General features: G+C 44.6%; 1 long non-coding RNA gene across 2 annotated transcripts; it reads right to left on the bottom strand.

Moving 5' to 3' along the window:
• Nucleotides 1-88: 88 nt before the first annotated feature.
• LOC110741685 lies at nt 89-20509 on the bottom strand. 2 transcript variants are annotated; one of them, XR_002518348.2, is made up of 4 exons: nt 19904-20508; nt 13803-14169; nt 12919-13161; nt 89-199 (listed from the first exon to the last, which is right to left on the bottom strand). It is a non-coding gene; the product is annotated as an uncharacterized LOC110741685 (long non-coding RNA). The 2 variants fall into 2 exon arrangements; XR_002518347.2 differs by lacking the exon at nt 89-199 and having other exon boundaries at nt 12867-13161; nt 19904-20509.
• Nucleotides 20510-26742: the final 6233 nt, after the last annotated feature.

Raw genomic sequence — 26742 nt, 5'->3', positions numbered from 1 at the left:
TCAAAGGAACTGGGGTTGGGTAGTGGGTGGGAGTATAGATGAAGGAAGAATGGCCATGAAGTAATAATTGCTGAATCTGGATGACAAGTAAGTACATAGAAATTCATTATACTATTCCCTCTGCTTTTGTATATGTTTAAAATTTTCCGTAATAAGTTTTTCTTTCAAAGTTCTTCTTTATAAGTATTGACTTGGAGATCTAAAAAAAAAAAATGAGAAAAGAAAATTGCAAAAACCGTTTAGGTAAAGATTGTACTAATTGCTGTTATGGTCTAGTAGTGGAGAAAGGCGAGTGAATACGCAATTAAAATACAATGCAATTAACTGCTGTAATAGAAGTATCATAGGGTAGAATATGTGTAGGTGAGGGTCACTCATCCCAGCCTGGAGTATCAGAGAAGGAGAAGGCTTTGGAGGACGGCACACTACCCAGGTTGAAATAAAATACAGTCTGTTTGGCTTCCGCAGTGACTGAGACCCAAGTGTACCTCCACCTACTACCAGCCTCTGTTTTAATCATTCTCTTTATGTCCTCCAAGATGCCTGTCCATTGGAAAACACAGTCTCTTAGTCTGTACCCTCTGTATCTCCTTGCCGCAAGACTTGCTTCTCTCTAGAGATACTGCCTCTCTGGTGGCCCTCCCGGAGGCTGTCCCTGTTCCCACACTTGACTCCTTGTGGCTGCAGGCAGGCAGGGCATTGGCTTTGTCCTAACAGATACTGTGTGTCTCCTACCTGCTCAGCACCCTGCTTCTCTTTCTCCTCTTATGTCCTCAGCCACTTCACTACATTGGTCCTTTATTGTTCAACCATGTTCAAGTTCCTGCATCCTAAAAACAGGAACGCTGACTCTCCAGAGGCTACTTCTTTCCTTTAGTAACCACATCTCTCTCTTTCTCTTTACAGCCAATCTTCTTCAAAGAAAAATCTTGCACAAAGAAGTGAGCTCATGTCTATTCCTTCTTGAGTCAATGTTGGTAGTTTCAGTGTTTCTAGGAATATGTCCATTTCATCTAAGTATTCTGTTATGCATATATGCCACATCTTCTTTATCCAATCATCCAGTGATGGATGCTTAGCTTGATTCCATACCTTTGCTATTGTGAATCCAGCTGAGCTTGCAAATTTTATATATATATACACATACATATAATTGGATTGTCTCTTGTTCCCAAACTTATTTGGAGAGTCACTGTCAGGTACTGATGGTCAATATGCATCGAATAAGGATGCTATTATTGACACTGCCTCTTGTCATGAAAAGCACTCCTGAGACAAGAGAGGTTTCAGGGCTCTGAGCCACCTGGTCATAACAGAGCAGCACCTGCCAATTTGATCCTGTTGTAGGCACCAGGTTCGTGGGCAGGAAGTCATCATGGAAGTACACAGTGCACTTTTTGTTGTACTTGCCAAATATTCATTGACTATAGTCTTTAGCTGTTGGCGTATTTTATCTGCCCACCAAGGGAAATTTGTAATGAATGTACCCAAGGTTCCAAGTAGACCCCCTTTTCTGATACTTTTACTCTAAAATACCCAAGGGAAGAAATTATGGACTTTTCTAGATCTTGGTCCACAGCTCCTCTCTGTAAAATGTATTGAATTTTGAAACCTTCTTCCCAATTTCCTAGAGTGGTGACACCAAAGTTCCGAGTACTTACTGAAAAAAGTTGAATTTGGATTTAAGGATTTAACTTTCCTAGTCATTCTTTAGATAAGTATCACAGAAAAATCAACAGATTAAAGCTTGACAACAACAAAATTACAGTGAGGATCTTATGCATGGTGGTGGGAGGGTGGTGATAACCAACCATGTAGAAACATGGAGTGAGTGCCTGTGTCCCAAGTACTGACAGGAAACCACAAGAACAAAATGTGGTTCCTGCTTTTGGATGGCTTGTGATCTGGTGAAGAATGCATGTGGGCAGCAGAAGTTAGCTATCGAAGATAGCTCTAAATATACGTAGCCCCAAGTGTACACACACCTTCTCCCACTTGGTAAACCAGACAATAATCTCGGCATTGCTGTGAAGAGATTTTGAAGATGTAATTAAGGTCCCAAGTCGGTTGACTTTAAGATAAAGAGATTTTACCTAGATGGGCCTGACCTCCTCACATGAGCTCTTTAAATCTGTGTCTAGGTCTAGAGGTCCAAGACAGGGGAAGTTAAAATCTGAAAATGTGAGAGAGGGCCCAGTGTGGTGGCTCATGCCTATACTCCCAGCACTTTGGGAGGCCGAGGCAGGCGGATCACTTGAGGTCAGGAGTTCTAGACCTGCCTGGCCAACATGGTGAAACTCTGTCTCTACTAAAAACACAAAAATTAGCCGGGTATGGTGGCATGCGCTTGTAATTCCAGCTACTCAGGAGGCTGAGGCAGGAGAATCGCTTGAACCTGGGAGACGGAGGTTACAGTGAGCCCAGATCACGCCACTGCATTCTCCAGCCTGTGCAACAGAGTGAGATTCCATCTCAAAAAGAAAGAAAGAAAGAAAGAAAGAAAGAAAGAAAGAAAGAAAGAAAATGAAGAAAAAAGAAAATGTCAGAGGGATTTAATGTGGCAAAGACTCTTCATTGAAGATGGAGGGGCCATGTGACCAAGAATGTGGGTGGCCTCTAGGAGATAAGAGTGACCCCTGGCTAACAGTCAGAGAGAAAAGAAGAACCTCAGTTTTTCAACCACAAAGAACTGCACCTAGCCAACAACCCAAATGACCTTGGAAGGAGTTTTTTGGTTTTTGTTTTGTTTTTGAGAGCTTCCAGCAAGAAATATAGCTGGACCAACATCTTGATATCAGCCAAATCAGACCATGAGCAGAGAACTCAGTCAAATCTGCCCAGACTTCTGGCCTATGGAACTGTGGGCTCCGAAATGAGTGTTGTTCTAAGCCACTAAGTTTGTGTAATTTGTTACACAATAATAGAAAACTACTACATGCATGAAAAGATAATATTACAAGAAAGCTTTCATGTTAGACGTGCTACTGTATTACAAGTGGAGCTGCCTCTATCTCTAGAGCAGGTTATATGTGCACATAGTGTGAAGGAGTCTGGAGGATTTTTTTTTTTTTTTTTTTTGTGCGTCTATGTTATTTTGCCCAGGCTGGACTCAACTCCTGGACTCAAGTGAGCCTCTTGCTTCAGCTTCCCGAGGAGCTGGGACTAGAGGCATGCACTGCCGCACCCTCTGGAGGATATTTTTGAGAGTCTGTGTTTAGTAATTAAGAGCTCAGGCTTTGCAGTCAAAATGAGCAGATTTAAATCCTGACTGTACCTCTTACAAGCTGCTTGATCATCTATAAACTATATAACATCTAGGAATATTGTGAAAGGTAAATAAAATGATGCTCACAGAAGCCTTAGGTAGTGACTGCACAATACATATAAATACATATTTTAAAATGAAACATTTGTGGTGCAATCATGCTCACTGCAGCCTTGACCTCCTGGGCTCAAGCAATCCTCCTACCCCAGCCTCCTGAGTAGCTGGGACTACAGGTGTGTGCCACCGTGCCTGGCTTTTTAATTTTTTCTTTTTCTTTTTCTTTTGTAGAGACAGAATCTCACTATGTTGCCCAGGTTGGTCTTGAACTCCTGGACTCAAAGGATCCTCCCACCTCAGTCTCCCAAATTGCTGGGATTATAGGTCTGAGCTGCTGCACCCAGCCAAAAATATTTATTAAGTGCCAAATTATTGTTGTTTGCTAGAATTTCCCCCATATGGTCTTTAGAACACTCATCTTGAAAGACAGGCTGGTGTGGTGTTTCATGTCTGTAATCTCAGCAACTTGGGAGGCCAAGGTGGGAGGAACGCTTCAGCCTATGAGTTTGAGAAGAGCCTGGGCAACATGGTGAAACCCCATCTCCACAAAAAAATTTTTAAAAATTAGTCAGGTGTGGTGGCACACACCTGTAGTCCCATCTTCTCTGGAGGCTGAGATGGGAGGATTGCTTGGGCCTGGGAGTTGAGACTGCAGTCAGTGAGCTGTAATTGTGCCACTGCACTGCAGCCTGGGTGACAGAGTGAGACCCTGTCTTGAAAGAAAGAAAGAGAGAAAGAAAGAGAGAAAGAAGAAAGAAAGAGAGAAAGAAGAAAGAGAGAAAGAGGAAGGAAGGAAGGAAGGAAGGAAGGAAGGAAGGAAGGAAGGAAGGAAGGGAGGGAGGGAGGGAGGAAGGGAGGGAGGGAGGGAGGGAGGGGAAGAAAAAGAAAGAAAGAAAAAGAGAGACAGGGGCTAGGTGCAGTGGCTCACACCTGTAATCCCAGCACTTTGGGAGGCCAAGGTGGGCAGATTGCCAGAGGTCAGGAGTTCGAGACCAGCCTGGCCAACATGGTGAAACCCCATCTCTGCTAAAACTACAAAAATTAGCCAGGCGTGGTGGCTGGCACCTGTAATCCCAGCTACTTAGGAAGCCGAGGCAGGAGAATCGCTTGAAGCTGGGAGGCAGAGGTTGCAGTGAGTTGAGATCGCGCCACTGCACTCCAGCCTGGGCAACAAGTGTGAGACTCCATCTCGAAAGAAAGAAAGAGAGAAAGAGAGAAAGAGAGAAAGAGAGAAAGAGAGAAAGAGAGAAGGAGAGAAGGAGAGAAGGAGGGAAGGGAAGGGAAGGGAAGGGAAGTCAGAAGGCAATTGGATTTGGGAGTTTGGAGCTCAGAAAATATTAATAGATTTAGGCTAAATAGTTCAATTTTAATTTGCTGATATATCAATTAAGAATTACTAAAATTATAGTAACTGAAAAAAAATCACTAGTGGGTATTAAGAAGTTAATCACCAAATTTTGTGCCTCTTCTAACCAGGGGAAAAATATCTGAGTGTGTCTTTAATTTAGTCTTTTAGATGGGGTCTCACTATGCTGCCCAGGCTGGTATTGAACTCCTGGCCTCAAGTGATCCTCTCACATCAGCCTCCTGAGTCTCTCAGATTACAGGCATGAGCCATCATGCCCAGCTTAATTTAGTCTTATTTTCCCTGAAAAAGAACAAAGCATATCTAGTGATTAATGCTTTTAAACCTCCTGGGAATCCCAGCTGGCAGCCATAATAGCTGTTCTAAAGCCAAAAAGGAAAAGTATTTGCTTAAAAGTGGAGTAATTAATGATGTGGGAAAATATTTTTCCTTCATTTGCTACTCAACAGGGTACATTTGTATGGCAAAAGATGGAGTATTATGGTTCCATATGAATACTATGAAGGGAAAATATGTGAGTTGATATCCTGAGTTGTATGAAAATGTTTAGATGTGTCACAGATATGCTGCAAAAATCAAGATGGCATCTTAAAACATCTAGAGAATTCTCAATATAAGCTAGGCACGGTGACTCATGCCTGTAATCCCAGTACTTACGGAGGCTGAGGCTGGAGAATCACTTGAGTCCAGGGGTTCGAGACCAGCCTAGGCAACAATGTGGACCTTGTCTCTACAAAAAATACAAAAACGTATCCAGATGTGGTTTTGCGCACCTGAGGTCCCAGGTACTTGAGGGGCTGAGGTGAGAGGATCGTTTGAGCCTTGGGATGTTGAGGCTGCAGTGAGCTGAGATGCACCACTGCACTCCGGCCTGGGTCACAGAGCAAGATCCTGACTCAAAATAAATAAATAAAAGAATAAAATAAACAAGTAATAAAGAAAGAAAATTTTCCATTTAAAACTCTTAGAAAATGATAACATCCATAAGACGCTTTGGGCATCTAAGAATCGAGAAACTAAGGCTGTTGAAAGGAGATGTGGCTGGACAAGTTTTCCTGGTAACAAAGTAATGGTGGGAATATTTTTGGTGGGGGGAAAGGATATGAGAATGTTGGAGCTGAAAGCACTGGAGATGAGACATAACTGCTTGGACAACATCCTTCATCAAGTTACTTCATATTCATCTTTGAGATCTGAGCTCAAATTCAAGGAAGCCTAACCCAATCGCCTGCTGCCCCCTTTCTCCCAACAAGATCAGACGCCCATTATAGGCTCTCATGAACCCCCGTCCTTCTTTCACAGAGCATAATACCATTGTAATAGACTCATTAACTGAGTGTAGGAGTAGGGGTTTCAGTTCACCTCAGGTGAGCAAGAAATAGAACTTAATTTATACTTCGAGATCCCATTCAACCATGGTGATAGAAACAGAATTTCAGTCAATCTGGGGGTCCCAAAGGTTTTTTTTTTTTTTTTTTTTTTTTTTTTTTTTTTTGAGACAGAGTCTTACTCTGTCACCCAGGCTAGAGTTCAGTGGCATGATCTCTGCTCACTGCAACCTCCACCTCCCGGGTTCAAGCGGTTCTCACCTCAGCCTCCCAAGTAGCTGGGAATACAGGTGCGTGCCACCACACCCGGATAACTTTTGTATTTTTAGTAGAGATGGGGTTTCACCATGTTGGCCAGGCTGGTTTTGAACTCCTGACCTCAAGGGATATGCCTGCCTCAGCCTCCCAAAGTGCTGGATGACAGGCATGAGCCACCCTGCTTGGCCCCAAAAGGTTCTATAGCTACATAGGACTAAGCCTTTATAGTTGGAGTGAAGAGAAGAAAGGAAGGTGTCGGGGGTGCCCCCCTTATCTTCAGTGTTACTTGTCTATGAAGCTGTCTGTTAAGATAATTTAAAGTCCTATATGGTTCTACTTAGGTACCTAGGCTATTGGACGCCACAGCCAGAGAGACCATTGGAAAAGGCTTTTTGCTGCTAACACCTCCTCTGAGCAGTGAACACAGCCTCACTTTTTTTTTTGAGACAGACTTGCTCTGTGGCATAGGTTGGAGTGCAGTGGCATGATGTTGGCTCACTGTGACCTCCACCTCCCAGGTTCCAGTGATCCTGCCATCTCAGTCTCCCTACTAGCCAGGACCACAGGCGTATGCCACCATGCCTAGCTAATTTTTCATATTTTTTGTAGAGACAGGGTTTTGCATGTTGCCCAAGCTGTTTTGTGGTAAGAGATGAGAGTCTCGCTATGTGGCCCAGGCTGGTCTCAAACTCCTGGGCTCAAGCGAGCTTCCTGCCTCGGCCTCCCAAATTGCTGCAATTACAGGTGTGAGCCACTGTGCCTGGCCAGCCTCGCTATTTAAATGGGGAGAACACAGGGAGAGGAAGGAAATAGCTAGAGAGAAAAAACAATGGTTAATATTTTAAAAATAGTAGTTCAAATATATATTTACTTTGTCTGGGAATGTGTAGTTAAAGTTATATGAGAGGAATAATTTCCCAGTGTTTACTGGTTCTATAAATCTAGTGTGGAAACTCAAACTTCTTTTTAAAAATTTTTTAAATACCTCTTTTTCTTTTGAGACAAGGTCTCACTGTTTCCCAGGCTGGGGCGCAGTGACACAATCATGGCTCTCTCGACCTCTCTGGGCTCAGGCTCCCACCTCAGCCTCCCAAGCAGCTAATTTTTTTTTCTATTTTTTGAGAGCTTGAATGGAGGTTCTAGCAGGGGAGTGCAGTTACTTGTATACCCTTGACCGAAGACCAGTCCTCCTCTGTCGGGGATGGTCGTCCTTTTTGACCAAGCACACAGCTTCGGGAGGGACGCACACGGGGCGGTAAGGGAGGAAGGGGACACCCTCCTAGCCAACCCTGGCGATCAGTGGGGTGACAGATGTTGCAGCCAGATAGCCCTTACATCCTTTTTTTTTTTGTATTTTTTGTAGAGACTGGGCCAGCTAATTTATTTTTGGTATTTTTTGTAGAGACGGGGTCTCCATATATTGCCCAGCTCGTCTCAAACTCCTGCACTCAAGAGATCTGCCCACCTCAGCCTCTCAATGTGCTGGGATTACAGCTGTGAGCCACCGTGCCCTGCCAAAAATAGCTTTAAGAGATTATCCAAAAAGTGGAGGTGACCCAAGTGTCCATTGACAGTTGAATGGATAAACAAAATATGGTGTATACCTACAATGGGATTTTATTCAGCCTTCTAGAGGAAAGCTATTGTGACACATAGTACAACATGAACGAACCTTGAGGACATTATGCTAGGTGACATAACACAAAAAGACAAATACTGTGACTCCACTTGTATGAGGTACCTAGGGTAGTCAGGTTCATAGGGATGGGAAAGACTGGTGATGACTAGCAGGTGGAGGGAGAGGGCAGTGAGTTATCATTTAATGGGTACAGAGTTTCAGTTCTGCTAGATGAAAAGAGCTCTGCAGATGGATGGTGGTGATGGCTGTACAACAGTGTGAATGTGCTTAATACCTCTGAACTGTACACCTACAAATGATTAAGATGGTATATTTTATGTGTATTTTACCCCAACTAAAATAATATTATCCAAAAGCATGCGTAATTCGTTGTTCACTATTTTTTCCTTCTACTTGGCATTCTATGAGAATGGGATCTTGTCCACCTTATTCCCTGGTATGTGCCCCACATCTAGTACAGTGCCTAGCACATAGCAATAGCTCTATAGATATTTGCCAAATGAATAAATCGTCCTAGGAATGGGATCTGGGGGCAGAGGATGCTCCAGAAAAGCAATATCTCACATAATTAATTACCTTGGAAACTTTGGCAGGGGAATAATTTGCTACTGATAATATTCAGTTACCATAGAGTTTGAGAATTTGTGAACATAAATTTTGATTAACTACAGAAAGAGAGGAAAAATAGGTATCATATTACAAACCTGTAGTCACATTGTTAATTACTCGGTCTCATGCGGAAAAGGGCTTCTTTCTTTAAGCCTTTTAAAACAATGGGGATTTCTTTATTATATAATATTTATTGTATTTTTATTTTTATTTTTTTATTTTTTATTTTTTTTGAGACGGAGTCTCGCGCTGTCGCCCAGGCTGGAGTGCAGTGGTGCGATCTCGGCTCACTGCAAGCTCCGCTTCCTGGGTTCACGCCATTCTCCTGCCTCAGCCTCCTGAGTAGCTGGGACTACAGGCGCCCACCACCGCGCCCGGCTAATTTTTTGTATTTTTAGTAGAGACGGGGTTTCACTGTGGTCTCGATCTCCTGACCTTGTGATCCGCCCGCCTCGGCCTCCCAAAGTGCTGGGATTACAGGCTTGAGCCACCGCGCCCGGCCTGTATTTTTATATAGTAACACAAATGTCTTACATTTTAGCCTGTAAGTTGACCTAAAATAAAACATTGCAGCCTTTTAATTTAATTATGGAAAATAGAAGCAAGAAAGGATGTAGCAAGGAAGAGGGGAAAGTGGAGAATTGTAGGAAGCTAGGGAGAATAAAAGGATGATGTGAGGGATTCAAGCCATTGCAATTGAAGACAATGTTGATTAAAATTAAACATTCATATTGCTTTTGACCCAGCAAGCTCATGCTTGGGAATCTACCCCACAGAGATAAAACCACGAGTTCATAAAGACATATGGACATGGATGCTATTGCAGCATTATTTGTTGTGACAAAAAGCACAGCCTATGGCTGAATAATTTATGGCATATCAATATAATGAATTATTATTCAGCCATTAAAAATAACGAAATAAATCTAAACCGATGGATTTAAACAGATGTTCATGAGGTATAGTTGAATGAGAAAAGGAAGATGCAGAAAAGTGTATATAATACGTTCTCACTTTTTTTTTTTTTAAATGGAGTTCACTCTGATGCCCAGGATGGAGTGCAGTGGCACAAACTTTGCTCACTGCAATGTCTGCCTTCTGGGTTCATGCAATTCTTCTGCCTCAGCCTCCCAAGTAGCTGGGATTACAGGCATGCACCACCACGTCTGGCTAATTTTTTGTACGTTTAGTAGAGACAGGGTTTCACCATGTTGGCCAGGCTGGTCTTGAACTCCTAACCTCAAGTGATCCACCCATCTCGGCCTTCCAAAGTGCTGGGATTACAGGTGCGAGCCACCGTACCCAGCCACGTTCTCACTTTTATAAAGAAGAAAATGTCCAAACTCCCAATGTCTACACAAAATTTTGTAAGCATGGAGAAAAATATAGGAGTGTGCATACTTGGTTGGTGATCTTGCTTGTTGTGTGTGTTAGTGGAGCAATGGCTGGTGCTGGAGGTGAGAAAGGAGAAGTAGAAGAGAAGGGGTAAATCAAGCAGAAAAAAAAAAAAAAGCATTGAGCCCAAATAGCCAATGATGTGTATCTATGTAAAATCATATGTGGCCAGGCGCAGTGGCTCACACCTGTAATCCCAGCACTTTGGGAGGCCGAAGCAGGTGGATCACTTAAGGTCAGGAGTTTGATACCAGCCTGGCCAACATGGCAAAACCCCATCTCCATTAAAAATACAAAAATTAGCCGGGTGTGGTGGTGCATGCTTGTAGTCCCAGCTACTCAGGAGGCTGAGGCAGGAGAACTGCTTGAACCCGGGAGGTGGAGGTTGCAGTGAACCGGGATCATGCCACTGCACTCCAGCCTGGGCGATAGAGGGAGATTCCGTCTCAAAAAAACAAAACAAAACAAAAAACAAATAAAATTATATGTGAAACAGAAAAAAATAAATAAATTATGCAGAAAAAGCTAACTACTTGCTTCCTGATATCAGGAGGCTTCTCTTTAGCTTTGGTTCCACCATTTGTGGAACTTATAACAGTGGGGTGGAACAGCCTTGAGTGATGCTGGCCTCCAAGAGAGATCAGGACTGTCTATCATGGTCAGCTTTCCTTTCTCCTGGGTGTGATGGGGTGGGGGTGAGGGCGTGCTGGGAACCAAGTTACTTATTAATAATAATAGAAACAAAGGTGATCCTGAGGACCTTATCACAGGCTCTCAGGGCTAAAAACATAGATGGAAATTGAGTGAGAAGGAAAAAGTACCGCAAACAACCCTTGGAGGGCGCCATATTCACTCTGGGATCTAGGACAGATCCAGGAAGTGAGCCCACCTTCATCGAAGGGGTCTGCGACATGATCTGTGAAATGTAAGATGTATATGTAACATGTACAAGAGAGAAGAGGCCCATGGTGTGGAAAACATCCTGTGGTGGTCATTCAGAGCTTGGATTCTGAGATCAAGTGGCTCTGAGTTCCAATCTGTATTTGCTAGATACAGGCTACTTTCATAAGACTCAGTACGGTGGCTTAAACGGGAAAGTCATGGCCAGGCATGGTGGCTCACGCCTGTAATCCCAGCATTTTGGGATGCTGAGGCAGGTGGATCACTTGAGACCACGAGTTTGAGAGCAGCCTGGCCAACATGGCAAAACCCTGTCTCTACTAGAAATACAAAACTTAGTCCGGGTGCGGTGGCTCACGCCTGTAATCCCAGAACTTTGGGAGGCCGAGGTGGGTGGATTGCCTGAAGTCAGGAGTTCAAGACCAGCTTGGCCAACATGGTAAAACCCTGTCTCTACTAAAAATATGAAAAATTAGCATGTGTGGTGGCAGGTGCCTGTAATCCCAACTACTCAGGAGGCTGAGGCAGGAGAATCATTTGAACCCAGGAGGTGGAGGTTGCAGTGAATCGAGATCATGCCATTGCACTCCAGCCTGGGTGATGAGAAACTCCATTTCAAAAAACAAAACTTAGTCCAGCATGGTGGCACGCGCCTGTAATCCCAGCTACTTGGGAGGCTGAGGCAGGAGAATCACTTGAATCCGGGAGGCAGAGGTTGCAGTGAGCCGAGATCACACCACTGCACTCCAGCCTGGGCGACAGAGACTCCATCTTCAAACAACAACCACCACCACCACCAAACCAGGAAAGTCGTGCAGTTCTCAGGTTCACAATCCAGACAGGGAGTGGAGCTGTTCTGGTGGCTTGATGGTGATGGACACCCAGGCTCCCTTTTTCCCTCTGCTCTCCTGTCCCTTATCAGTTCACCATTACATTTGCCTTCAGGCTGTTGAAGGGCGAAACAGAAAAGAGGAGTCTCCCCTCCTTTCCTCCTAACTGCTACACTCAGAAGTCGAATGCATGTCATTGGCCAGATACCGGTCACGAGACCACACCTCGCTGCAAAGAAGGCTGGGGATGGGGTTTCAGACAAGCAGCCACCCAGCCAAAACTTCCATGACTGAGTAAGACAGGAGATAGGACTTAATCCCAAAATCACACAACAATAGCCGTATAAGCCTAAGAAGGAGTGGCAGCGTGAACTCTGAAAGTATATAACAGGGAACTCTGATTCAGCCATAGGGGTGGGGGTGAGGAGGTTTAGGGAACTGACATTTTCCAGAGGAAATGATTTTGAGCGGAGATCTGATGGAGGTCACTGAATGAAGCAAAGAAGAGGGTTCCAGAAGGAGGAACACTGCACAAAGACCCCAAAATGGGGAAGACAGGGCGTGTTTGAGGAATTGAAAAAAGGTTTAATTTAAGGAGAAGCATAGATGGGGTTTCTTCCCAAGGAATGGAGCCTGGCTAGTGAAAGATATTCCAGCGTGAGCACCAGCTCTCACAGATGCCATTTGTTTTCTGTGGCTTGGAAACATCCCACGGTGGTTTGTCTGGCAGCCCAGAGAAAGCTGACATTGGTTTGAGAAGGTCTAATTATTCCTCGTGTAAGACTTGGGTAAATGAGTAAAGTCTTTGTGTGGGTTGCTTTAGAAGAATTTGGCAAAGTTGTGTGCCTCGTTTGTGTTATTTATAATTTTAAGAAAGCTTAGGAAACAGTCTTAGCATCTTGTCTATAATATACTGAAATGCAGCGGCTTTGAAAATCATTTGCCTTTTTGAATTAAAGGAACAGATCGGCAATTGAGTAATGGATCCACCCTGGGACGTGGGAGGTGAGAGCAAAAGTAGTTGTTGACTCATCTCCATGTATGTGTGGTAACACATGAAAATCAGTTTCATTACTTTATAGCTTCACCTCCTATTAAAGCCCTGTAAAGTGTGAGTCACAGGAAACTTGAGGTACTAGAATTTGAGAGAGCCCAGTATAAAAATTCATGAAATCTTTCTGCAACACTTACTCTACTTTTACTTATTGCAACTGGGTAATCGTTTTTTTAAATTTTAATGTGCTTCTCCTTTGCTTTCCCAAGGATACAACCTCTACTTTAGCTGGCTCCAGGCATCTGTCTGATTGGAGAAGATGAACATCTGTTATGGGAGGAAAGCCGAGAGAAAGACTGGGTAATTTCGAATTTTTGGCACTCAAAACCAGGATCAGACAGCTGGCTTTCATCTTGAAGGTAGATTTTGCACTTCAGCATCTTTATCACACCCAGAAACCAGGGCCTGGCTCTGTTTAGGACAGGGCAGTGCAGCGTAGAGAAGATACTCCTAAGGCGAGCTGCCAGAGAAGATATAGAATGCCCAGTTAGATGTGAATTTTAGATAAACAATGAATAATTTGTTAGAATAAATATGTTCCAAATATTGCATGGAACATAATTACACTAAAAAATTTGCTGTTTATTTAAATATAACTGGGCATCTTGTACTTTTTTTTTTTTTTGATAGGGAGTCTCACTCTGTCACTCAGGCTGGAGTGCGGTGGCGTGATATCAGCTCACTGCAACTTCCACCTCCTGGGTTCAAGCAATTCTCATGCCTTAGCCTCCCAAGTAGCTGGGACCACAGGTGTGTGCCACCACGCCTGGCTAATTTTTTGTAATTTTAGTAGAGATGGGGTTTCACCACGTTGGCCAGGTTTGTCTCGAACTCCTGAGCTCAAGGAACCTGCCTGCCTTGGCCTCCCAAAGTGCTGGGATTACAGACGTGAGCCACTGTGCCCGACCTGTATTTGTATTTGTAAACCTGGCAATCCCACCCCTAAGGTGTAGGACAGCTAGATAGATGCCACTGTATCTATAGTGGGAAAATAAACCAGGAGGGAAGAGTAGAGTGTGCTAGTCACACTGGCAGGCCAGCCTTGAAAGCCCCTTTCTCTATTTGAGCAGAACCCATTCCCACTAGAGAATCAGAAAGTACCAGATCTTGCTTTTCCAGCTCCTTGAGCACAACTGAAGGCACATGCTAGTCAGGGACATCTTCCCTAACCTTGATTGATAAGAAATCAGGGGTTTGGAAGAAGCAGGTGCAGTGCAGAGCAGAATACGGCAGTGACTGTAGCCGCATTGTTCGTCATGCGTTGTCAGTGGTGGAACCTGTGGGGTTCAGCACCCATAGCAACGGAAGTGTTTCTAAATCCTTCTCGTGGGCAATTGTTCCTGGCTGCAGAGCCTCAGTGCCTGGCTCTGGGTGTCTCAGGTTCTCTGCAAGCCATCCAATATCCTTTTGATAAATTCCTTTGCTCCTTAAGTCCAGCAGTGTTGATTCTGTTCCTTTCACCTAAAAACTGAGTGATAAATGAAATAAAAGCCTTTTGAGGAGTGAGGAACTGTGGAGATAACAAGAGGAGTGAGATGGGAGAACAGAGCGGACAGAAAAGTGCCGGGAGAGCAGGTGGTATACAGTAAATCAGGGGAGGATAGGGGCCTTCTTACAGGACGCCCCTGTACCATTCTTCACTCACAGAGCCACTTGGGGAGGTTGCAGCCACTTTTGATTCATAAGGACCAGTTTCCATGCTGATTGTATGGTGCTTGTACTTTACGGGATTTTAAGTATTTCGAATGACTCCTGGGTGCACACATTTCATCTTGGAGAGTCTCTGAGAGTTAGTTGTCTAAAGCCTCCCTTGATACCAGTATGTTACAGATAAAATCTAGAGTTTAGCTGAGGAGTTTGACATGGTGGAGGAGAGGTAGTTCTGTGCAGTGAACAGCACTCAAGCCAGGGTTGAATGGGAAACACAGACAGACTTCACTGTGATAGGGGGCCCTGTAAGGGTTCATAGTCCAGGCAACACCCCTGGGCCGGGTCAAGCTAAGTTAGACTAGGATAGCCATGGACTTTCAGCCTCAAATGCCAGCACGGCCAGCATTACCCTGGAGGAAAGAGATGCTGCCTATGTTCTTGAAGTCCCCAACTCTTTTTGGCCATCATGAAGTTATAAAAACCATAATCTTCCATGATCCCTTAGGGAGAGAAGCAGAGGGCAAGGTGGGCATAAGACACATACATGGACGTAGGTGACCTACATGGATGGCCAAATTATTGTATTAGATATTTAGTCACTTCTGTGGCCCATGCCTGTAATCTCAATACTTTGGGAGGGTGAAGTGGGAGGATCTCTTGAGGCTAGGAGTTCGAGACCAGCCTGGGTCACATAATGAGACCTCTGTCTCTACAAAAAATTCAACACTAATTAGCTGGGTGTGGTGGCACATGCCTGTGGTGCAGCTGTTTGGGACGCTGAAGTGGGAGGATTCATTAAGCCCAGCAGTTTGAGGCTGCAGTGAGCTGTGATCAAAACACTGCACTCCAGCCCAGGTGGCAGAGCAAGACCCTGTCTCAAAAAAAGAAAAGAAAAAAAAAAGTTTTCTTTCTGCACACCTGAATAATGACATGTATCAACCTTGGTAACCCTGCTTTCTCCGCTTGCGAACCCGTATCTTTTGCCCCAGCCATCATTCTCCAGACCCTGCACACGTCGTCTGTAGGGGTCACGAAGCCGATGTTCTCATGTGGAATTCGGGGTAGTGGCTCAGCTGCTGCTGCTTGTGACCTGGGAAAATCAATGGTTTCCAAGGTGCCTCAGCATCGGAGCCTATGTCCTCGTTTTCGTTCTGTTGCCTCGCTGTGGAACTCTCTCTTCTACACTTGAAAAAACCCATTAGTCCCTCAAGAGCCAGACCGAATGTCACGACTGAGAAATTTCTTAAGACCTGCGTTCCCTTTCTAGACAGAATTAATTGCAGCCCTCTTTCCCTGCCCTTTGCATTTGAAGGCTGCGTGGCTGTCTGCCTTGCTGGGCCAGGAGCATACGGAGGGCAGAGACTACATGGATTTCGTTGTTCCACCCAGCTTCCGACATTGACCCAGCAAAGAGCTGGTCCCTGACAAATGTCAGCTGAGCTAATTGAATGAGTACTCTCCTTTGTCTTCTCCTATTTACCTACACAGTCTCATATTGAAATGGCCTTTAATTGTATTTGTCTTTGATCTAAATATTGGTAAGTGTTCGTTCCTATCCATTTATTACAGCATTTAGTGCAATAGCTTGTGCGTCATAAGTGTGCACATGGTGGTTGATTTAATTGGATGTCTTGGTTTAATGCCTTCATTCACAGGATGTGACTTTGAAGAGACCTTAGAAGTCATCTAGTACTAGCCAGGTACTGTGGCTCATGCCTATAATCCCAGCACTTTGGGAGGCCGAGGTGGGTGGTTCACCTGAGGTCAGGAGTTCAAGACCAGCCTGGCCCCCATGTGAAACCCCATCTCTCCTAAAAATACAAAAATCACCTGGGCATGGTGGTATGCACCTGTAATCCCAGCCACTCCGGAGGCTGTACCAATGAGTGTACATCACACACGTGGGGATACCATCCCTACTAACTTGGTCTAAGTTACGACATGGTCAGGTCTCTGTTCAGTTACACAGGCATTTGGTGTGTGCTTTCTGATGTTGATGGTGGTGATGATGATGGAAGGTGTTAGCTGCCAAGGCAGTTTCATTCTTGTCTCCTTGATAACAATATTAATATAGAATATTTATTAAACGTCTACTGTTGTCAAGAAATTTTGTGGGGTACTGACGGGACAAAAAATACAAGGACAACAAATAAGTAGTACTTGTCCTTGAAGAACTAGTAAGTCTAAGAAGGAAAATAGATGAGTCCGACAATTATAGTACAAGCAGAGAATTGTTGGGTGAGAGTTTGTAAAAGGCACAAGGAAAGCCAGGCCTGTGAGGGAATGGGCGGTGGCAAAGAGGAAGTAGAGAATACGGGGGAGGAGTCTGCTGGATGAACACCCTAGGGAAATAGTTCCGGAGAGAAGGAATGGACGTGCCAAGTGGGGAGGTGTGAGAGACATGCTTGCGGCCATTCCATCTGGCCCAGTACTGTAGCCACAGTGCTAGAAAGGCAGGGGTTAGGGAGGTGGCCAGACAACTGGTGAGGCTGGAGAGAGAGGTAGGAGTCAGGTCATATGCAAAGGAATTGGTTTTCATTATATTGGCATTAGGGATCTCTGGCAATTTTGTGGAATGGATTGAGATGTACATTAGAAAGACCTCACTGGTATCCTTATGGTTGAGGCTTAAGGAGAAGGGAGAGTGGTAAGGAGGTGTTTTTAATATTTTAGGAGAGAAAGGATGACTAAGGCAGTGTTGGAGGGGTCAGGACAAGGAACAGAAAGCTACACATAAGGGGTCATGGAGATGCCTATCAGAGGGATGAAGGGCTGGAGAGTGACTTCAGGTATTGTGACTTGGGCTTCTGGGTGGATGCAGTGTTGAGCTGAGAATGGGGAGCTCACAGATCATCCAGCTGAGATAGTCAATTGCCATTTTCATCTATTGATGTGAATTCAGAATGGAGGTTTAGCTGAAGATACAGACATGATACTGACAGTGCCCAGAGCGAGGAAGAGCAGGTTAAGGGTCCAGAAGATTACCCCAAAGTAATGATAGGCCATGAGGGAAGAGCTAGTAAAGGAGACAGAGAAGGAAAATCCAGAGTGGAAGCACAGAAGAAGGTCAGGCCAAGGGAGGTGAAAGTTTTAAAGGGGAGAAAGTGATTAGTAGAGTTAAATGCTACAGAAAGGAGTGGGACTGAGACTTTTAAAAAGCCGTTTATTTTAGCAACTTTGGGGGCCACCGGGAGAGCAACTGCAGTAAAGTGAGGAAGCCAGACCTCAGAGGGTGCAGCACCCATGGGAGATGAATGGGTGGAGACAAGCATAGACAACTTGAGCCAGGAGCCTGGCTGGGGAGAGGAGAGAGGATAACAAGTAGCGAGATTCAAGTGGTGTTGAAAAAAGTAAGGTAGAGGCTGGGCGTGGTGGCTCACACCTGTAATCCCAGAACTTTGGGAGGCTGAGGTGGGCAGATCACTTGAGGTCAGGTGTTCGAGACCAGGTTTCACATGGTGAAACCCCGTCTCCACTAAAAATACAAAAATTAGCCGTCATGGTGGCGGGTGTCTGTAATCCTAGCTACTTGGGGGAGGCTGAGGCACGAGAATCGCTTGAACCCGGGAAGCGGAAGTTGCAGTGAGCTGCACTCTAGCCTGAGCAACAGAGTGAGACTCTGTCTCAAAATAAATAAATGAATAAATAAAATACATAAATAAAATAAAATTTTAAAAGTAAAATAGGACATTTCAACCAAGTTCAAGAATAGGGAAAAATTATACAAGGCAGGATGGGCTTGCACCTGCTGACATACTGAGAAGAAGGTGTCAAGTGAGAGGAAGGGTTGGGGATCAGAAACAAAGGGGTAACTGAGGGAGCAAGGAACTTGAAGTTGACGTGGGAGGATTAGAGGAAGGCTGTTTTTTTCTTCTGAAACGTGGACTAGGGGCTGATGAAGATGCTGGTTAGTGCAGGCAGATGTTGACGTTGAACAGGAGACATCTGAGGGAGTTCATTCATACCCATTGGACTCTTTATTCACAGTGAACATTATCACTGGAGAAAGCCTGACTATTGAACGGTGGCTGAAAGGGCAGACTTTGGAGGCATTACTAGGGTTTAAATTCTTTTTCTGCCATTCTGTAGCTTATGACCTTGGGAAATTTCCCTAAACACCATGTGCCTCAGCTTTCTCATCTGTAAAATGGAGATGACAATAATCCTCAATGGACTGTGGTAAGAATTAAGTGAGTTAAAATATGTGAAGTGCTTAGAACAGTGTCTAGTATAAAATAGGCCTCATATAACAACTGTGGTTGTCATCATTGTCTGCATCATTTTCTGCTGAGACAGATGGTTGTTTGTTTTGTTGTCTTTTTGAGATAGGATCTTGCTCTGTCACCCAGGCTGGAGTGCAGAGGTGCAATCTTGGCTCACTGCAACCTCCACCTCCCAGGCTCAAGTGCTCCTCCCACCTCAGCCTCCTGAGTAGCTGGGATTACAGGCACACTCAGCTAATTTTAAAATTTGTTTTGTAGAGATGGGTTCTCAGTAGGTCTCACCCAGGCCATTCTCAAATTCCTAGGTTTGAGTGATCCTCCCACCTTGGCCGCCCGAAGTGCTGGGATTACACCCATGAGCCGCCATGCTCGGCTGGTTTTGAATGCATTGTTGGAAGCTGTACACATTTAGACCACCTGCTGAGTAAGCTAGGAGAAAGGGCTAAGAAGATGAAAGACTGCTGAGTGATATTGGGAAGCAAAGATAAAACCAGAAGATAAAACTCTGTAGCAGTCTAAAGTTTCACAGTTGTGTGAAGTTGTCACTGAATAACCTAAAGAGATTGGTTTTATTTCCCCTTTACAGATGAGGAAACTTGAGGCTTAGGAAGGTTTAATAGCTTGTTTGGGGTAACACACGGGTAAGTGGCAGGCACAGGTGATTTGACACTGCACTCTACCTTTTCACCACACTGGTGTTCAAAACACACAACACAGCAGTTCCCCCGACAAACTGTCATCAAGGCCTTTGAACCTGTGGTTGCTGGAGGAGTGATGGAGTTGTAATGCACACAGGGAAAGAAGAAAATAAGTGGGACAGAGAGAATGGTCTGACTTTGTGAAGGACTTCTGTGACATTGGAATAACGAACATTTCCTTCAGAATGAAAGAAGTCTAGTTCTCATCTCACTTACTGAAACCACAAATCCAAATTCTGACAGATTCTGGTAAAGAAGACTTGTGATAAACGGACCCTTTTATTCAGGATTTGCCTGGGCATTAAAGCTGCTAGGACAGACGATGTATATGAACTGGGCTATATACAGATAATGTATATATCTGTATACACCATATTATATAATGTATGTGATAGGATCCAGTAGTGCCCAGCACACCAAAGTGATTACAAGGTAATTAGCATGTGTCTGCTGAATGAGTGACTGATAAAGTCATGACTCTGGAGGTGTGGTAAGAGGGTTGGGGAGAAAGATGTGGAGGATCCTTCAGAAATTAGTCTGACATAGGAAGCCCTATGAAAAGGCTTTCTCTCGAACATTTTAAAGCATTGGCAGTACCCAGAAATTACTTAAATGTCTGTAAAACACTCACCTAAACAATTGACATCACTTGACCATATTAACTAGGGCTAACAGTCTTTCTAATTGCCACAGCCCCACCAGCTTCTAGATGGTAATGGCCCAGCCGGTTTCAATGGGTCTCCATGGTTACACTCATGCTCTGGTTTCCATGGTTACATTTCCCGGTCTCTCATAGGAGTTAGATATGTGTTTGAAATTTAAAAGGATTTTTTTTTTCTTTCTTGTCAGCCTACACAGAAATCTAGGGTTCAGAGGTCCAGGATGAAAGTTTCAGTGACCTCTTGGGAGGTTACCAAGGAGGAAATGGTAATAATATTTGTGACAGCTGTGATCTATCACGGAATGAGCACTCAATTGGGAAATACTGTGGAGCTAGAATGATAACCCAGTATTTTATGAGCCTTAGTGTTTAGCTTAATTAGAGGAGGCGGAAAAACTGGGCTGAGAAAACAATATCCTATTGTTTGGATGGGTGGCTCCCAGCGCTAGGAGTAGGATGTTGTGCAGAGGTGGGGCTGGGGGGCTCTCTATTGAAGTCCCTTTAAAATGATCATTTATTTATCATAACAGTGTTGTGGCCTCCCTGCATTCATTCCTCCCTCCGTCCTCGTTTCAAATCATCTTTCTTGGCTTACTCGGCTAAAGCAGGCATCTGTTAAAAGGTATCAGCCGAGGCAAGACTTAGTTGGCTCCGGCTGTTCTTGGCGGAGGGAGACAGGTGGAACTCTAGTGCCTCCTTGTGGAATCTCTAACATTTCCAGGTCTACCTCACCTAGAAAAGAACTCAAGTTTGTACTCCTAAGATTTTAAGAAGTCTTTCTCCATTTCTTTTAATGTATCCATCCCTCTCTCCCTCCTACAAACTTCACTGAGTATCAATTATATTTCAGCTAGGCCCTAGAAATAATACTAATAAAAAAGATAGAATATTGCCTTCACACAGTTCGTAATCCGTTGCAAAACAAGTAAACAGCTACTAGCAGTCCCAAGAGCTAATGGAAGAACGACAGTGGGGTGACCTCCTGGCTGGGAAAGCTGTGTAAGCTATCGAGCTAGAGGACTTTTTTTTTTTTTTTTTTTTTTTTTTTCTGAGACGGAGCTCGCTCTGTCGCCCAGGCTGGAGTGCAGTGGCGCCATCTCGGCTCACTGCAAGCTCCGCCTCCCGGGTTCACGTCATTCTCCTGCCTCAGCCTCCCGAGTAGCCGGGACTACAGGTGCCCGCCACCACGCCCAGCTAATTTTTTTGTATTTTTAGTAGAGACGGGATTTCACCGTGTTAGCCGGGATCTCCTGACCTCATGATCCGCCCGCCTCGGCCTGCCAAGGTGCTAGGACTACAGGCGTGATCCACCGCACCCAGCGCTAGAGGACATTTTTGAGCTGGGTGTTCAAGGATTCTGTCCCTCAAGGTTGAAAGATGAAATAATGCAATGTTTTATCAGTAGGGGGACTTTGTCATCAAAATAAACCAGAGGATAACATGTAGTAAGTAATTCCCGTCTCTGTTTGGGTTCATATGCTTGCTACCTTCCAAACAGCTCTTCAGGCGGAAGCAGGTGCACAGACAGTGCTGGTGGAAAAACCTGAGAAGCAGCTATCAGTATTGGACCGCATACGAAAGCCTCTTCGGGCCGTTTGCTAGCATCCAGAGCAGAGATGGTAGGCACCTCCTTGCAGGAACAGGCTCTTCACTGGGCAGGGGGAGGGAGGGAAGGAGTGTGAGGAGGGGGGCAGAAATCAATGACTTTAAATAGGGGAGTAATGTCATCAAATTTGAATTTTACGGATTTGTTTCTCTGGCATTACATTCATAACCAAGTTCCAGAATGACTCTCCGGCCCCGGATTGGGCGACTTCGTTGTCTGTGCTTCTGATTCATAGAAAGAGGGAGTATTAGGGGAAGAGGTTGTAACACGACAGCTACACTTACTGGTTTATTGTGCCTTCTCCCAGAGACATTCTTTGCTTTTATAGGCAGATTTTGATTTAAAGGAAATACTGAATTTTCCTTTGGTCCTGTTGTGTGTGTTTCAAGTGCTTGCGGATCATCCGAGTGGAGAGAGCAGCAGCAAGTAGGCCCTCCTTACCCTTATTTTTGGAAACACATGATTCTACACTTCAGTATTCTTACTATATCTTGGAGATGGATATACAGAACTGACTCATTCTTTTAAATAGCAGTGTAGAATAGAGGTAGAATGGAGGTAACAATGTATTTAACCAGGCCCCTTTTAATGGGCTTTAAAAGGCCACACCGCAGGACGTGGTGCCTCACGCCTGTAATCCCAGCACTTTGGGAGGACAGGCAGATCACGAGGTCAGGAGTTCGAGACCAGCCTGGCCAGTGTGGTGAAACCCCGTGTCTACGAAAAATACAAAAATTAGCTGGGTGCGGCGGCGTGTGCCTGTACTCCCAGCTATATATTTATATATGTATTTATATATATTTTATATATAAAATACAAAAACTAATTCTCCTGTGTTTTCTATCAGACTTTTATGGTTTCGCTTGCTGCATTTATAAATGTTTAATCTAGCCACTTGTGGTGGCTCCACAAAGCCACCACTTTGGAGGCCAGTGCAGGTGGATCACTTGAGGTCAGGAGTTTGAGACCAGCCTGGGCAACATGGTAAAACTCTGTCTCTACTAAAAATACAAACATTAGCCAGGTGTGGTGGTGTGCACCTGTAATTCCAACTACTGGGGAGGCTGAAGTAGAAGAATTGCTTGAACCCGGGAGGCGGAGGTTACAGTGAGTTGATATGGTGCCACTGCACTCTAGCCTAGGAGACAGCGAGACTCTGTCCCAGGGAAAAAAGGTTTAATCTATCTGGAGCTTATTTTGATTTACAGAGATCTAATGTATTTTCCCCCCACATGTCTACCTAGTAGTCTCAACACCATTTATTTGAAACGCTGTCTTTATATGTGTGTCTGTTTCAGAGTTTTTTTTATGGCAGATGAGCTTTATTTTTTGGACGAAGTTTTGCTCTTGTTGCCCAGACTGGAGTGCAATGGCGTGATCGCAGCTCACTGCAACCTCCACCTCCTGGATTCAAGTAATTCTCGTGCCTCACCCTCCTGAATAGCTGGGATACAAGCGCCCGCCACCACGCCCAGCTAATTTTATATTTTTAGTAGAGATGGGGTTTCACCATGTTGGTCAGGCTGGTCTTGAACTCCTGACCTTAGGTGATCTGCCCGCTTCTGCCTCCCAAAGTACTGGGATTACAGGCGTGAGCTACTGCGCCTGACCAGCAGATGAGCTTTAATTCCGTCTAACCTTGTCCTTGAAGCAAGGTTCATTGTTTCTATTGTTTTGTTTTTGATGTGGGAAAGCCTTGAGCATGTTTGTATGTGGAGGGAGAAGAGCAGGTGGTCGGGGAGAGGTGCAGAGGAGATCCGGATGCGACCATGAAGGGAAGATGGGTTATGACAATTAGTGACACATCCAAAGAGCTGACGGGTGTGCCCACCTCAGCAAGGGAGGAAGTGCTCTGCATTTTTCCAGGAGTTTTTGGTATCGTGTGAGGTAGCACCCCTTCCAGCTAACAAAGCCCTCTCTCCTAGTTTGTCAGTCCCCTCCTGGGCTCTCTTCTTCCCTACCTGCTCTGGAATTCATGTTCATCACTTCAATCTTTCCTAATGGGCCTTCTGCTCTCTTAAGTTCCCAGCCTGGATCAATGCTGCCATTCACCTTGGCACAGTTGTGCTGACAGACATGTCCCACCACTGTTTCTAACCCAGGCCAGGAACTTTAGCTCTGCCGTCCGCTCCTCTTTGTTTTGGTCCCTCTCACTTGGGCTGCAGTGTTTATTCCAAACCTTTAAGCACCCTCTGTCCCCCCAGTTCCTTACTCTCAGCAAATGACCTGTCTTACCTGGGTAGAATGCAGCCTCTCTACCTGGTGTCTGTGGCTGGGATTCAGCAGGTTGAGAAACTAAAATTATATGTTAAAATTTGGGTAATGTGCCTTTATTTTTTTGAGATGGGATCTTGCTCTGTTGTCCAGGCTGGAGTACAGTAGCGTGATCTTGACTCACTGCAGCCTCTGCTTCTAGGTCTCAAGTGATCCTTTCACCTCAGCTTCCCAAGTACCTGGAACCACAGGCATGTGCCACTACTCTCAGCTAGTTTTATTTTATTTTATTTTATTTTTTTGTACAGATGAGGTCTCACTATATTGCCCAGGCTGGTCTTGAACTCCCAGGCTCAAGCAATCTTCCTGTCTTGGCCTCCCAAAGTGCTGGGATTATAGGCGTGAGCCATGGCTCCCAGCCTAATGTGCCTTTTTGAGAGAAAAACGTGTAGTTTTCATCAGATTCTCAACATCTGAAAAGGCTAAAAATCTCTACTCCAACAAATTGAATATGCCAGGTCTGATCTCCCTTAACTTTCTGGCCCTCTACCTCCAAGCTTATCACTGCCCATAACCATCTTTATCTGCTCTTCTCTGGGTTTGGAGGAGGTTGGGCCCCTCTCCCTGTTTATTCTGGGCCCACCCGTTATACATCATCCCGTAACTCTAACCTTCCTGCTGGATCCGTTTTCTCTCTTAGTTACTCCAGCTCTCGCCTTCCATTGCTTCTTCTTTTCAAACTGGCTTCTCTCACTCCTAAATGTACACGTAACAATAGCAGAAACAACACCCACAGGTCCCTTTGTATTCCTCTCTCGTTCTGTCTGTTGTCAGCTCATCCCTAGCCATGCCTGGTGCCTCCCCTCTGTGACCTCAATCAGTGTCCTGTGCATATTTCTGTTCTCTGCTCACCACATTGCATAATTAGAGCTATTTCTGTGTCTCTGTCTCTCCCATTAGACTGTGAAGCTGAAGACCATGTCTTCTTTATCTTCAGACCAGTCTCACACATTGTGGAAGCTCGATAAATATTTGTAGACAAGAACTACTCATCAATTTAGTCGTTCTTCTCTAGATCTTCTTTTCTTACCATGTTTTTTCTTGAGGTATCAAAACTAGAAGAAGAAACAGGTTTTTGTTTTTGTTTTTTGAGATGGCGTCTCGTTCTGTTGACCAGGCTGGAGTGCAATGATGCGATCTCAGCTCACTGCAACCTCTGCCTCCTGGGTTCAAGTGATTCTCATGCTTCAGCCTCCTGAGTAGCTGGGATTTCAGGTGTGAGCCACCACACCCAGCTAATTTTGTATTTTAGTAGAGATGAGGGTTTCACCATGTTGGCCAGGCTGGTCTCAAACTCCTGACCTCAGGTGATCCACCCGCCTTGGCCTCCCAAGGTGCTGGGATTATAGGCGTGAGCCACTGCACCCGGCCAAGAAACAGTTTTCTAGATAGACCCACCATAGGTTTGTTCAGGTGTAGCACAGTTTTCTTTTGTATTTCTTTTCTCTCTTCTATTATCCAATATTCTACTAGCTTTTTTTTGGCTATAGCTACATCCCCCCCGCCGGCTTTTTTTTTTTTTTTCATTATGACTGAGAACTCAAAGCTCACACTCTAATAGGTATAATTTGTATTATTATTATTATTATTATTTTTGAGACGGAGACTTGCTCTGTCACCCAGGCTGGAGTACAGTGGTCGGATCTCAGCTCACTGCAAGCTCCGCCTCCCGGGTTCACACCATTCTCCTGCCTCAGCCTCCCGATTAGCTGGGACTACAGGCGCCCGCCACCACGCCTGGCTAATTTGTTTGTATTTTTAGTAGCGACGGGGTTTCACTGTGTTAGCCAGGATGGTCTTGATCTCCTGACCTCGTGATCCACCCACCTCAGCCTCCCAAAGTGCTGGGATTACAGGCGTGAGTCACCGCGCCCGGCTATAATTTGTATTATTAAATGCCTTAAATTAATGTCATTATTGCTCACACTGAAGTTCAACTGCTTACTAGGCAGTATAAACAAAGCTCGTTTAGGAATATTTACCTATGCAAGAAAAAAATACTTCCTTTTTTTTTTTTTTTTTTCGAGACAGAGTCTTGTTCTGTCACCCAGGCTGGAGTGCAGTGGCATGATCTTGGCTCACTGCAACCTCCGCCTCCTGGGTTCAAGTGATCCTCCTGCCTCAGTCTCCTGAGTAGCTGGGACTACAGGCACGTGTCACCATGTTTGGTTAATTTTTGTAATTTTGATAGAGATGGGGTTTTGCCATGTTGGCCAGGCTGGTCTTGAACTCCTGACCTCAAGTGATCCTCCCACCTCTGTCTCCCAAAATGCTGGGATTACAGGTGGGAGCCACCACACCTGCCCTTCTATGCTCTTTAGAATAATACATTTACAAGTTATCTAATGGCCATGTATGAGAGGCCAGCAGGATTATAGCATCATATTTGATTGCTAATTATATGATAAACAACCATTTATTAAATACCTACCTCTCTATAATGCTTTAAGAAATCCTTTTCAAACTACTCTATGTCAGGCTTTTTACTGATTGTAGTTTCCTTTTTCTTCTTTATGTTTTGCCCACCCAGAATACGTTATCTTCTTTTGGTAACAATACCTCCAGTTTCCTTTAGGGAAACATTATGGTGCACACAGGGTAGAGAACTGCTGAGCAAGCTGAGGAATCCAGTGGCCTACCAGTGGCCTCAACCAACGATAATGGTTAGCTGGGAGTTGCTAACTCTAGGCCCTTTGGGCTTGAAGTGACGGCGAATCTGGTTTCAACTTTGGCTAACCTCTCTCCAAGCCTCTTGTCATTGGACATCTCATATCCAAGAGACACGATTAATTGGCAGAGTCAGGCAGACTTACTTGCTATTGATTGGGATGGAGCTGGTCATCCTTCATATTTTTTTCATTTCCCTGTCTTCTTCTTCTTTTTTTTTTAGATTGAAAAGCTAAATAAATAATTTTGAATTGTACTGTGG

The sequence above is a fragment of the Papio anubis genome, chromosome 15, assembly GCF_008728515.1.
Source record: "Papio anubis isolate 15944 chromosome 15, Panubis1.0, whole genome shotgun sequence".
Classification (NCBI taxonomy): domain Eukaryota; kingdom Metazoa; phylum Chordata; class Mammalia; order Primates; family Cercopithecidae; genus Papio; species Papio anubis.
The sequence above is the reverse complement of the archived record's forward strand: the minus strand, read 5'-3'. Positions and strand labels throughout refer to the sequence as shown.